Raw genomic sequence first — 14,046 nt, forward strand, 5'->3', positions numbered from 1 at the left:
GAGTCAGCATGGTGCCTGGAAACACAGGCGGCTTCTCAGGGAGGCCAAGATGGAGGAGTCAGTAGACCTTTTCATCAGATAGAAGCTCCTGGGGCAAGAGGAGAAGGTGGGAAAAGCACACCACATTTTGTGATGACAGGAAATGATTCTGCCAGGTTAAGTGATGGACTTCCAGGAAAGAAGCCATGTGATGAGAGACCTGGACATGGAACAACCCTTCAGGGGTGGTGGTCTTGTGCTACAGCTGAGTTCTGAACTCTGAACAAGATAGTCATGTGACTGAACCCTTCAGGAAGCCACTAATCCATCCAGATTTCAAACACAGTAGAGAAAGAGATTGATTTAAAGAAAAATATGAGAAGCAGATACACTCATTAACACATGTTCCAGAGCTTTAGACAAGAACACTAAAATCCTCGTGGACAAATGCTAACCTCCAGAAGGGGAAAAATCAGAAAAAAAGGAGGAAACTCCAGGGAAACAGTATCTTGGAAAGAAGAATAAAACACTGTAGCCTTACGAGTGCATCACAAAAACACGCCAGCGTTTCATCCGGTCTTGCTTGCATGGCCTTGTTAGAGCACGGAAATGTTTATTTCCCCAAACTGTTTTCTCAACACCAACTGCTCTTCTCCCATGTGGCACAGTGCCAGCTTTCTCTGGAGATATTTTTTTTTTTTTTTATGAAACACAAGAAAAACTGGACCCCTAAAGTTGTGATTTCCAAAACTTAGAGAATATAGGGAATCCTGCCTCTGGGGAGATTCCCATGAATTTTAAGAGGGCTTACTCTAGAATGTGTTTGTGGGGAAGGTAAGTTGAGAGGAGTTTTGAAAAGAAGACAGAGGGAATATGTGATGTAGCTAGAGATATTCTTCGTCCTGCTGGTCCCCCCAAACCTGTTTCTCTCTGTTTGCCTATTCCCAAAACCAATTATGACACTCTGAGACTTATTATCAGTTACAATTATTTGGCCAATGTCTTAGGCTTCTTACTGGCTAGCTCTATTATACTAACCCATTTCTACTAATTTGTGTATTGCCATGAGCTGTGGCTTACCAACGCAGCATGTTACTCTTTTAGCTGTTTCGTGGCCGCCCTTTGATTCTGCCTACTCTCTCACTATTTCTGCCCGGATTTCCTGCCTGGCTTTACTTTGCTAAGCTATTGGCCAAAACAGCTTTATTTATTCAAAAAAAAGCAACACCTATGCAGAAGGGCATCCCACATCAATCTAAGGGCCTGCTCCTGAGATAATGCAATGTCACTCTTCCATGATGAATTGCTCACGTGAATACAGATTTTGCTCTTGAGCTCTTAATGATGGAAAAATCATCTCCAAACCATTCCATTATAAACCTGTGGCTTTGCGCAAACAAGGCCATCATAAGCACGTCCTACCTGTCTGCATAGGCAACACCTGTGTCCCTTCAGTTAAGTGTTTTGTGGATCACTGTGCAGTCTCTGGGTTCCAAGATGAGGAAAAAAAGCTGGATATTTTCTTCACTGGATGCTGATTGAATAAAAAAAACAATCTGAGGAGGAGGAAAACAACTCCAACTCTTTTCACTAAGGAAAATTGGCATGTTAAAGGTTACTTTTCCCAAATTAGTCCTTCAAACATTCCTTTACAAAGTCCTGATGCGGTTTGTGTATTTTCTCATTTTGTATCATTTTTCTGAATTTTCCTAGTAGTTTTTCCTCTTATTTATGCAAAGCAACATCAAATTCATTAACTAATCATTTAAAAATAGCATCTCATTTTTTTTCTTTTTAGAAATCTAGTCTTTGTCTTAACATCAGAATTTCAAGACTGTCAATCACAACACATAAGCCTCTCTATATGTTGTTAAGCTGATTTATACTTTAACAGCTAAAAATGTCTCCTCAATGTATATTACCAACAAGAGATTTCTAAAAAGATATTAGCTATTTATTTTACAAAATGCTATTAGTTATAAGAAGCTAGCTGATTAATAAACAGTAATAAAATAATGGATAATTTTCATTTATCTTACTTTCCTTTAAATTCTGGTTTTGGAACATCTATGAGAAAAAAATTAAACAAAAGTTAATTTTAAATAATTTTGGATAAAGGCAAAAGTGAATAAAATAATAGTCACATCTAAATTACTTTCCCCTGTTTTCAGATTGGCTGGTAAAGTGTTCTGCAAGGCCTTTGTTGGGTCCTCCCATATATGCATGGGGAACTCTAACCAGAAAATAATCTACGGAATTTGCTTTTTCTAAACATTCTATTGACATGCTAACTAACATTGATCAATCTTGCCAATTTGCACATATTCAAATTCAAATACCTAAAATGAAAAACATTTGAATTTCAAATGATACTTGCAATATTCACACAAAAATTGCTTTCATTTTTTTATTTGGTACTTGGTGCAAAATGAAATATTCCACCTGAAAAAAAAAACAAAACAAAACTCTTAGCTCTATATCATTAATGAAAGCCATGGGTTTCTAGTGTTTGGGGAAATGCTTGTTTCTGAAATTGGTGGAATACATGCCGGAATCACAGCCTTTCATGAACCTCAGTGTACGTCACTAGAAATTCAGTTTCTGTAATTATCAAGGGGGATTTTGTATTGTAAACACTATGGAACACTTTTATAATCTTAAAAGAGAAATTCTAATAGAGTAAATGACACGCACACAGTTTTCCTGAGTGCCTTGCATGTGGCTCCTTTGCCAAGTGGATTAAAACAGAGCAGATGGGCCCCGGGTATGAATCCCACCATCCTATGAGAGGAACAGCTCCAAGCAGTTAAGAAGGTATCTCTTGTTTGTGATACACAGAGTAATCTCTACACAGGTGTATAGATTGTTTCACAAAAGAGAAAAAAATGGACATGTTAGCATATTAATTAAAGTCATTAACTGTTTAAAAACAGAATGCTGTTGAAAACATATAATTTATTGCAATAAGTTGGATTTTTGCTCTACAAAACACGTATTTACTTTGTTCATATTGTGTCCTGTGTGACTTGATCACATATAGATAGAAAGAGTAACAACTTAAAAGCTTTCCCATCATTCTTTACTCAAGTCCCTTGGGAATATCTCATGACAATCATGCATACACAGAAAACTGACAATGATACAAGATATTTTAAATAGATGCTATTTTGGTAGTTTTAGAATCTGAATATTTATTTAATGCTGTTTTGAGACTGTAGTGAAACACGTAGGTTGTATTGAAAATGAGACAGGATTGAAAAATTTATTTCTCCTCCCATCCCCCCATCTCCCTCACACTCCCCCTCCTCCTCCCACTCCATCGTCTCTAGTCCTAAGAGAAGTCAGGGTGCCCTGCCCTGTGGGAAGTCCAAGGCCCTCCCCCCTCCATCCAGGTCTAGGAAGGTGTGAATCCAAATAAAATAGGCTTTCAAAAAGCCAGTACATGCAGTAGAATCAAAACCCGTTGTCATTATCATTGGCTTCTCAGTCTGCCCTCTTTGTCAGCCATATTCAGAGAGTCCAGATTGATCACATGCTCGTTCAGTCCCACTCCAGCTAGCCTTGGTGAGCTCCCATTAGATCAGTCACACCGTTTCTGTGGGTGGACGCACCCCTCGTGGTCCTGACTTTCTTGCTCATGTTCTCCCTCCTGCTTTTCATCTGGGCCTTGGGAAGCTCAGTCCAGTGCTCCAATGTGGGTCTCTGTCTCTATCTCCATCCATCACCAGATGAAGGTTCTATGGTGATATACAAGATATTCATCAGTGTGGCTATGGGAGAAGGCCAGTTCAGGCTCTCTCTCCTCTGCTGCCCAAGGACCTAGCTGGGGAAATCCCCTTGGACTCCTGGGGACTCCTCTAGAGCCAAGTCTCTTGCCAAACCTAAAATGGCTCCCTTAGTTAAGATAGCTTCTTCCCTGCTCCCATATCCACCCTTCCTCCATCTCAACCATCCCATTTCCCCCAAGCTCTTGCCAGTCCTCCCCTTCTCTCTCCCCATCTCCCCTTCTCCCCACCCTCCACCCTCATGCTCCCAGCTTTTGCCAAGCAATCTTTCTACTTCCAATATCCAGGAGGATAAATATGTTTTTTTTTTGGGGGGGGGGGTTCACCTTCTTATTTAGCTTCTATGTTCATAGCAGCACTATTTTTCCCCTTTGAACTCATTTTTCCATGGTCCTACCCAAAATATCTGTGTCTATTGTAGTGTATAGAACAATTTGGTTTCTCATATATTCTTCAAATTCAGTTTATTCACTGGTTGCCTATGGGCTAAATGTCAGAGCCGGGCTACTATTTTCTCTATGTTCCGCTTTGTGAATCCTTTCCTGAAACCATGGATAAAGTGATCCTGATTGTGGTCCTTTGGGAAGTAACGAGCAGCCACAGAAGGAAAACATGGTGAAGGCAGCCCGTAGAGAAATTGCGTAAGGTATATAAAAGGGAAATACAATTACCAACATCTAAAATCTGGTCCCTAATGAGACTTTCTTTTCTGTTGGAAAGGATTTTAAGGAAATATCAGCAACAAACAAGGTTTGTCTGGGGCCACATGAACTGATAACAAGACCATCTCTACTTCATGAACCAGGATTCATTCTGTGTCCTATGGAGAGATGGCTAATGAGGTTTGAGGCACACTTTACACTCTATCTCTCACTGTCTTATGGAAATATGAAAAATATTTATAAATAAAAACAGAATTATCTTGGGCTTCTGCTAGAAACTCTGGTCTAATTTATTCCCTGAACCTCCTCCAAGCCACCTAACACAATTCTGTATTCTTTAACAATAGGTCTTCTCTCAGATCTGCTAATGACACCTGTGATTCTCACTAAGACAAGTAATAAACCCAGTGCATTTCATAGCATGTTCTATTGCCAAGGCCAAGCCAAAGCTATCATTATCATGACATTTAGACAGTATTTGGCTTTTCTTCAATCATTCTCACTTCATCTATTCTTTAAAACCAAAATTAAAAGAAACAATTAAGATATTTGAAGTCAATGTTTTACTGCCCTGTGGTTGTTACAATACTTAAATATATTTGTCAACATTCGCATCTGAAGAAAAAAATAGCTTAAGAAAGTCCTGGAGTGCTTTTACCCATTGAGACGGTGGGACAGATCTAACGGGAGACCACCAAGTCCAGTTGGAATGGGACTGATGGAACAGGGGACCAAACCGGACTCTCTGAATGTGGCTGACGGTAGAGGAGGACTGAGAAACCAAGGACAATGGCAATGAACATGAACTCTACAGCATGGACGGGCTCACTGTGAGCCTTGTCAGTTTGGTTGCTCACCTTCCTGGACTTAGGGGGAGCTGGGAGGACCTTGGACTTAACATAGTGAAGGGAACCCTGATGGCTCTTTGTCTTTGGAGAAGGGTGGAGTGGGGGTATGGGTGGAAGGGAGGGGAGGGAAGGGGGAGGAGATGGAAATCTTAAATAAAAAAATGAGAGGAAAAAAAAAAGTCCTTGTCAAACAGTTCTATCACCACGCACAATACTCAAATTCAAGTGGCTCAAAGACCTCAACATAAATCCAATTACATTGAACCTGACAGAAGAGAAAGTGGAAAATAGCCTTGAATGCATTGGCATAGGAGACCATCTTCATAAACAGAACACCCATAACACAGACACTGAGAGGAACAATCAATAAATGGGACCTCCTGAAGCGGAGAAGCTTCTGTAAGGCAAAGGACATGGTAAATAAGACAAAACATCAACCTACAGAATGGGAAAAGATCTTCACCAACCTCACATCTAACAGAGGCTGAACTCAAAATATATGAAGAACTCAAGAAACTAGGTATCAAAATACAAAAAAAATTCAATTAAAAGTGGGGTACAGATCTAAACAGAGAATTCTCAACAGAAGAAGCTTAAATGGCTGGAAGACATTTAAGAATTTGCTAAACATCCTTAGACATCAGGGAATTGAAAATTAAAGCGACTCTGAAATACCATCTTACACCTGTCAGAATGACTAAGATCAAAAACACTGATGAGAGCTTTTGCTAGAGAGGATGAGAAGAGGAGCACACCTGTATTGATGGTAGGAGTGCAAACTTGTACAGCCACTTTGGACATTGGTATGGTGGTTTCTCAGAAAATTGGGAATCAATGTACCCCAAGTTCTGACAATACCACTTTTGGGCATCTACCCAAAGGATGTACATTCACACCACAAGAACATTTGCTCAACCATGTTCATTATGGAATTATTCATAATAGCCAAATTCTGGAAACAACCTAGATGTCCCTCACCTGAAGAATGAATAAGGAAAATGTGGTATATTTACACAATGGAATTTTACTCAGCTGAAAAAAAAATGACATCATGAAATTTTCAGGTAAATAGATGAAACAAAAAAAAAAAAACCCAACAACAACAAACTACCCCGAGTGAGATAATCCAGACAGACAAACACAATATGCAGACACTCATTAGTGGATATTAGATTAATAAAAGGATAAGTAGGCTACAATCCACAAACCCTGAGAAGCTAGGTAACAAACAGAACCCTAAGAGAGACTTGCATGGGTGCCCCTGGGAAGAGGAAATACATAAGATCTCCTGAGTAAAGTGGGAGCATGGGGAAAGCATGAAGGGTGGGGAGATGAAACCATGAGGGAACAGGGTGGTTGAGTTGGGGAGGGACAGAGAGAAAGAGCGAGGAAAGAGGTATTTTGATTGAGGGAGCCAATTGAGGGTTAGGGAGAAATCTGGTACTAGGGATACTCCCAGGAATCCATAAGGATGACCCCAGCTAAGAATCCAAGCAGTAGTGGAGAGGGTATGTGAACTGGCCTTCTCATGTAATCAGATTGGTGACCACCCTAATTGGAATCCAGTAATTGATGGAAGCAGATACAGAGACCCACAGCTAAGCAATGGGCTGAGCTCCCAGAGTACAGTCAAAGAGAGGGAATAGGGATTATATGAGCAAAGGGGTCAGATCATGATGGGGAAATCCCACAGCTGACCCTAGCTAGTGGGAGCTCACTGATTCTGGACTGACAGCTAGGAAACCTGCATAAGACTGAACTAGGCCCTCTGAATGTGGGTGACAGTTCTGTGGTTTGGTCAATCAGTGGGGCCACTAGTAGCGGGACTGGGATTTATCTGTAATGCATGAACAAGTTTTTCAGAGTCCATTCCCTATGGTGGGATACCTTGTTCAGCTTTGATAATGGGGTGGAGGGACTTGGTTCTGCCTAAACGTGATACGCCAGATTTTAATGACTCCCCATGGGAGGCCTTACCCTTTTTGAGTAGTGGATGGGGGTTAGGTAGGAGGAAGGAAGTGGGGAGTGGGAGGTGGGAAGGGAGGGGAACTGTGGTAGGTATTAAAAAAACATAGCTTTTAAATAAAAATTTTAAAAATGTAGTAAAAGTGACTTCAAATTAAATTGTGTACATGAGATTAAATTGAAAGTGTGCACACATTACTACTGTAGAGCCTTGAAGCATAATGGCATTCAGTAAAGCACCCATGAACAGATATTTGACCAGCTATGCTTTTCAAAGAGCATGATTTTTTTTTTACCAGAATGCAAGCCTGAACTTATATACCATGTTATTAAAATTAGATATTTGGCAGATATTTAAAAAGAAAATGGACCAGCATATCTGCCTTTTATGACAAACAATTGATTGTTTGTATAGTGAAAATATTTCTATTTCCTGATGAAGTTTAGAATTTGGAAAATATGATTGCCACCAGGAGCTTGACAGCCCCCAACACTTCAAGGACATTCTTCAACATTGGTGAATTTGCATACTCTTTGAACTAATATTTTCTAAATGTCAACTGCATGGTAATCATACATATGATTAAGAGCCATCCAAAGCAAATATTCCAAGGATATTACAGCAGAGAAGTATTAACAGTTCATTGATGGGCTTCCATTTCACAGTTGGGAATAAATGCTGTGAACACACTACACATCAGACTGTAATGTAATGTCAGAACCAAAGGTCACCATGACCAGGAGCAGCAAGTCAAATATTCCTCCCATCTTCAAATACTTATTTGTGTAAAACTTTACTTCATATACTGCAGAACACAAAGATTGAAGGCTAAACCAAAAGTATGTGTTTCTGGCAACAGATTGAGTCAAACACAGACAGGAAATAAAGCTTTCTTACTTTGTTCCAGACATCAAAGAGCTTGGCAAAATTACAAATAAGCCTCATCATTAATGTTTTCTGACCAATATAGTTTTTAAGAAAGGTATCTTATATATTTTATGTTGAAAAGCTATATGCTTTGTGGGAGCACAGCGATTTAACTCTATTCCATCTTGACTTAAGGTCAGAGATTTTGTGTACCTATAAACTCTAACAAAGAAGTGTCTTGAATTATGTCAAGCTTTCCATTTTTATTTTTGTAAGTCAATAATCATATGTAATTCCATTATCCTTAGAAATAACTGAAAAGAGCATCGCAAAGGGTAGGGCAATGAGGTCACTTCCTGTACTAATAGGGATAACTGGGAAGCTGTAGCTTACAAATAAATGAGATGAGCAGACACAGCCCAAGTTATCATCCTTACTAACCTTCAGTCAGTGATTTATAGTTTATTTCTATTTTGAGCTCAGAATATCTTGAGTAAATGATAAATTCTAACCTGTGGAGTGAGAACTCTTACTACTGTGTATTTGTCATGGTTGTAGTCTAGAGCCAACTCAACAGCTGAACTAGAGACTCAACAGCTGAACTAGAAACTTAATAGCTGAACTAGAGACTCAATTGCCTCCTGGATGCTTGTTCACCTTGAAGAATGTAGTTCCCTAGAGGGAATGCACCCTGCAAATACAGAATGTCAAGTCTAGAAAAATAAACAGTACATAATTGCAGAGTTTGAGCTTAACCAATCAACAGAGTGATCTTAAGTGTTTGACTTGATCAGGTACTTCCCTTTCCCATGGAGTGTGTATTTGCTCCAGGCAAATCTAATTGTTTAGTAATATCTAGCTTTTGGTGCTCTGGCAGGGCATTTTGCTACAAGCATTTTTATTGCATGAACATTTAAAGTATTTGACCATGAAAATTGCCTTTTTGAAGTCCAACATAAATGTTTTAAAAGCAAAGTATCCAATGCAAATTTCAAAGAAAACCCATGAAGATGCCACTGCTTCTGTGAATACCACGGCTGACAACTGACATAGTAAGTCAGTTTCCAAACATTTGAACAAAAGAATACAGCATATATTGTTATATTGCTACAAATGTGAGGTAGCGTTTTTCTTATCATTTTTGCTTCCCCCATATACTGCACTATATTAGTCAGGAGAGTGGCTATGTGCATTTTCAAGGTGCATTTAAACAGCTCCTCATGTTTAAAACTGAATCTCTGGGAGGTGTAGGTGCTCTTGTACATTGGTGTATCTAATACAGGAAAAAGAAAATAAAGCAAATATAAGCATTGTGTTTATTATAATATAGCTTAAAAGCACAAATTAAGTGCTGAAGAGCTATCACAGTAGAAAAAGAGCACTGATTGTTGTTCCACAGGTGGCAGGTACCAATGCACAGCCATCTACAACTCCAATTACAGGGTGTCTTGTGCCTCTTCTGATATCTTTGAGTAGCAGGCATGAATAACGTACACAAATATAAGTGCACATAAAATATAAAATATTTTAATACATATTAAACAACATGATAGCATTGTATCATTAACTATCTAAATCCTCATCAAGAATACTTCCTTTGCAACAGAGATTACCACTGAAAACTACACCCTATCAAAATGCAGAGTTGTGGAGCCCAGTCCCAATGTATACATCTAAGAAATACTCCCATACTTAAAGCTTAGGAAACATTATGGAAGATGGGGTAGAAAGATCATAAGAACCAGTGACTTTTGTGAGAGATTATATTTCTTATAATGTCAGAAGCTACAACAAAGTCTCATTAACCTGAATGCCCAAATGTAACCAAAACAAAGATAATTTCAATGGGCATGCAAAAGTGTATTTGGCAAACACAACAAGGCTTCAGCCATTCAAAGAATTATAGGCAGCTGCAGTTCCAAAGTTTGGAATGGTAGAGGTGGTCTTCCCTAAGGAAAAACACAACAATTTGTTTCCCAGTGCAAAACAGTCAACCCTGAAAGCATACGTGCAAGTAATTTTGTTTGGACTTAGCAGATAATATTTAATATATCCCCAATATCAATTAGTGAAAAAGAAGTTGTGGGTTTTTAGGAGATGTGTGAGAGGTATGTGTTTGTGGGACAGACTACATGGAGGAAAGGAAAAGTAGAAATACAATTATAATCTGAAGAGAATATTTTCAACTACCATTCAATTCCTAATTTTTAACTCATATGACACACAATTTCATACAGGTTTATTTATCATAAAGAAAACGTAATGTCACCTACTGAGAAGTATAATGAAATTGTACTTGGAAACATACTCTAGTTATCACCCTTATAATTTATTTTGTCATATGCTTCCCTTATGGGATGATATGAAAACAGCTGCTCAACTCTGTGATCTTCCATTCAAAGTAATATAACACAAAGATTATCTATGAGTAAATCTATATTTAGACCTATCCATTCACAGTAAGACGTTTATAGTTCTCAGTTCATTAGAAAATAAGAGTACTGGAAATAGCTAAGAAACGATGTAAAAAGAAACTTCTTCTTCGAAGTATAAGGTGATTTCCTGAGATCCTGAATGAGGTCCTCTAATAGGAAAGAGCTACTGTCTTACTGGTTTCATAACTTAATGTGAATCCCCGGCTTCACTGTGTGACAAGGGTCTTATGATGCTATTTATAAAAAGTGGGCGGTGTGACCTGTCAGAGTACCCGTATTAGCAACAATTTCTATTTCAAGGTGATCACAACACTGTAGGTAATAAAGCAAAATAAACAAATTAGACTGCAGCAATTTTTCCATTAAAAAATAAGGAAGATGAGAATAGGACACAACCAATGGTAGAAATTTTCTGCAAGCTGCATGCCTGATCATGAATTCACACCAGAAGCATATGAGAAATCTACATAACTGAAAAGAAAACCCTTGATTAGCAGATGAACAATAGATGTAGGCCTCTCTCCAAGGATGACACACAAAATATTAACAGGTTCATGAAGCACAGCTCACCTTGTTAATCACCAGAGCTATGCAAATCAAACTCATATTATCTCCTCGCCAGAGGACACCTATGATCAGAAAGACAAGAGATAATCAGTGCTCACAGGGGTGTGGGGAAGATAGGGACCTTACCCATTGCTGATGTGCATGTTAATTAGTATAGCCACTGTAGAAAACAGCATGGAAGCATTTTAGAAATTAAAAATAGAATTGCCATTCCAGCCACTGGGTATATATAAAAAGAAATGTGCTGAATATATGCAAGAGACATCTGCTCACTCTTGTTCAGTTCCACACTATCCTAATAGCCCAAACACAAAAATCTCAGTGTGTTTTTAGCTATTGAATGGAGAAACAAAATACTATGTGTGTGTGTGTAGATATAGATAAATATAGATAGATAGATAGATAGATAGATAGATAGATAGATAGATGTATTCCGCCAACATAATTGAAAACCTATCATTTTCTGGATCATGGACTAAACTGAAGATAACCATATACAGGAAATAACCCAGACACAGAAAGATTTCTAGTGTGTGATCCCATCCATAAATAGGACATTACAAAGATCATTTCCAGAAAGTTCAGGATAGAGTGGTAGCTACCAGAAGCTACCAGATGGGGATGAGGAGAGAGTAGCCAATCAGTGTTAGCTGTGACTAAGAAAGAATGGTAGGTTCTGTGGTGTTCTTGCACATTAGGGTGCCTGGAAATTGGTATAAATCTGATGGAGGACTCCCATTGGCTAATAAAGAAACTGCCTGGCCCATTTGATTGGCCAGCCCTTAGGTGGGCGGAGTAGACAGAACAGGAAGAAGGAAGTGAGGTAGATGGCTCAGTCAGATGCCACGCCTCTCCTAAGTTAGGCAGACCGCCATGCCTCTCCTGAGAGAGATGCCAGATGCGATGAAGCCAGCCATCAGGTCAGACATGCTGAATCTTTCCTGGTAAGACACCACTTTGTGGTGTTACACAGATTATTCGATATGGGTTAGTCAAGATGTGAGTAAGAGGCTGAAAATAATGGGCCAGGCAGTCTTTAAAAGAATACAATTTGTGTGTTGTTATTTTGGGTTTTAAGCTAGCCAGTGGCCGAGAGCAGGGCGGCGGGTAGCCACCCGCATCTCCACACTACATAAATCTCCTTCAAATTTTAAGAAACTATAAAGAAAACTTTCTAGACCATAAAGAAATGCTATTTTCTTTATGAGGAATCAATATATATAATCTGGCTTGAGCACTATAAATGTATAAATGCCTCAAGACACCACAAACATATGTAAAGTATATTGACTTATGTATTAATAAAAATACCAATTAAGTATGATATTTTATTTATTTATTTTTACTTTTTCAAAATAGATGGATATTTTAAGCACTTTACCACTAGAAGGTTTCTAAGCCAGTGATAAGCATTCTTACAAGCCCAGACTGGCCTCCAATACACAGTCTTCCTGTCTCAGTCCCATTAGTGTAGAAGTTACAGACATGTGTCACTATGCTAAAGTATACCATTTAGTTATAATATTACACCCACACTGTATATTAGTTGTGGCAAATGCATCATATTAAACTAAAATGTTAAGAGTTATGAGAAATGAGTCAAGAATGTGGGAACTACCAGTTGCACCTGAAACTTTTCTGTTGTTCTAAAATTGTTTTAAGATAAAAAAACGTAACTTCTAAAATGACTAAAACATAGTCTCAGCATGTCTAATGTATTATTATAGCTCATAGTAATATAAAATCAATGCAAGAACAGTGGCTTATGTGAGAAATAGCTTATCATAACTTCCTATGTAGCTCCTGCTAACTAAAGGCATCAGTATGACTTCCTTTAGAAAGCTGATATGCTATGGTTCAGTCACAGATTTATGTAACTCTCAACAATTACTCCACATCAACTACTGACAAATTATTACACAAAATGGAAACCCAAACGAACTATATTTACCAAACAATATTAGATTTCAAAAGATAGGCAGTGTTTTCTCAGTTTTTGGAGGTCTTATCCAGATCTCTGACCACCCACTCCCAAGAAGAAAGAGAAGAGGAAAAAGAGGAAACAAAGGAAGAAAGAAAGAAAGAAAGAAAGAAGGAAGGAGGACAGGACAGAGGGAGGGAAGGAAGGCAGGCGGGAAGGATGAAAGGAAGGATGAGAAAAAGAAAAAAATCAGTTATTACATGATGGCATAGGGTGGCATGGGGAGAATTTGCAATTAATGCAGGTGAACAAGAAAAATAGGTAAGTGTTTATCTTGTGTGAGGTGTTTCAAGGAAGATTGCAATCTATTTGGAAAATGCAGAGACCATGTGTGAGAGATATTTTGATTAGAAATATTAGAATACAGTTCATAGCAAAGCTGACCACGAAGCAGCAGAGATGGCGTCCCAATAAAGACAAGAGTTGAAAATCTCAGCATTAAAGTGATGAGCCAGATGATGACTATGACTGCAAACAGAAAAGACAAACAGACATACTGTTCAACTAAAGATGAAATGTCTCAACTAGGCTACCCACATAAACTCACTTTTCATGAGAGAAACTATGGCTCCTTCTAATATTCTTTTTAAAAATTTTCTAATATGTTTACCAAACTAAAAGTCTTCTAATTGTTAACTAGAATTCATGAAAAGTTTTATTTCATGAGCAAAAGTGAAAACTATAATTGTTGATTTTCAGACATATCAGAAAGTTAATGTAATCATTTGAAAAAGAACATCATAATTATGGTATAAAAATTTAATAATGCCTTGCTAATTGTGTTTGGAAGCACACATATTTAATCAGTTCCAAACAATATGAGCAATAAAAATGAAAACTCAACAATGAAAGGAAGAGTATGTTTAAAGTATTTAAAAAGTAGGAACATTTTAGCATGACAATAGTAAAGTTCATTAGATTTCATTAAAGGAATCTAAACTTGGGAGTGGTGGAGC

The sequence above is a fragment of the Arvicola amphibius genome, chromosome 3 (genome assembly GCF_903992535.2).
Source record: "Arvicola amphibius chromosome 3, mArvAmp1.2, whole genome shotgun sequence".
In the NCBI taxonomy this organism is placed as follows: Eukaryota; Metazoa; Chordata; class Mammalia; order Rodentia; family Cricetidae; genus Arvicola; species Arvicola amphibius.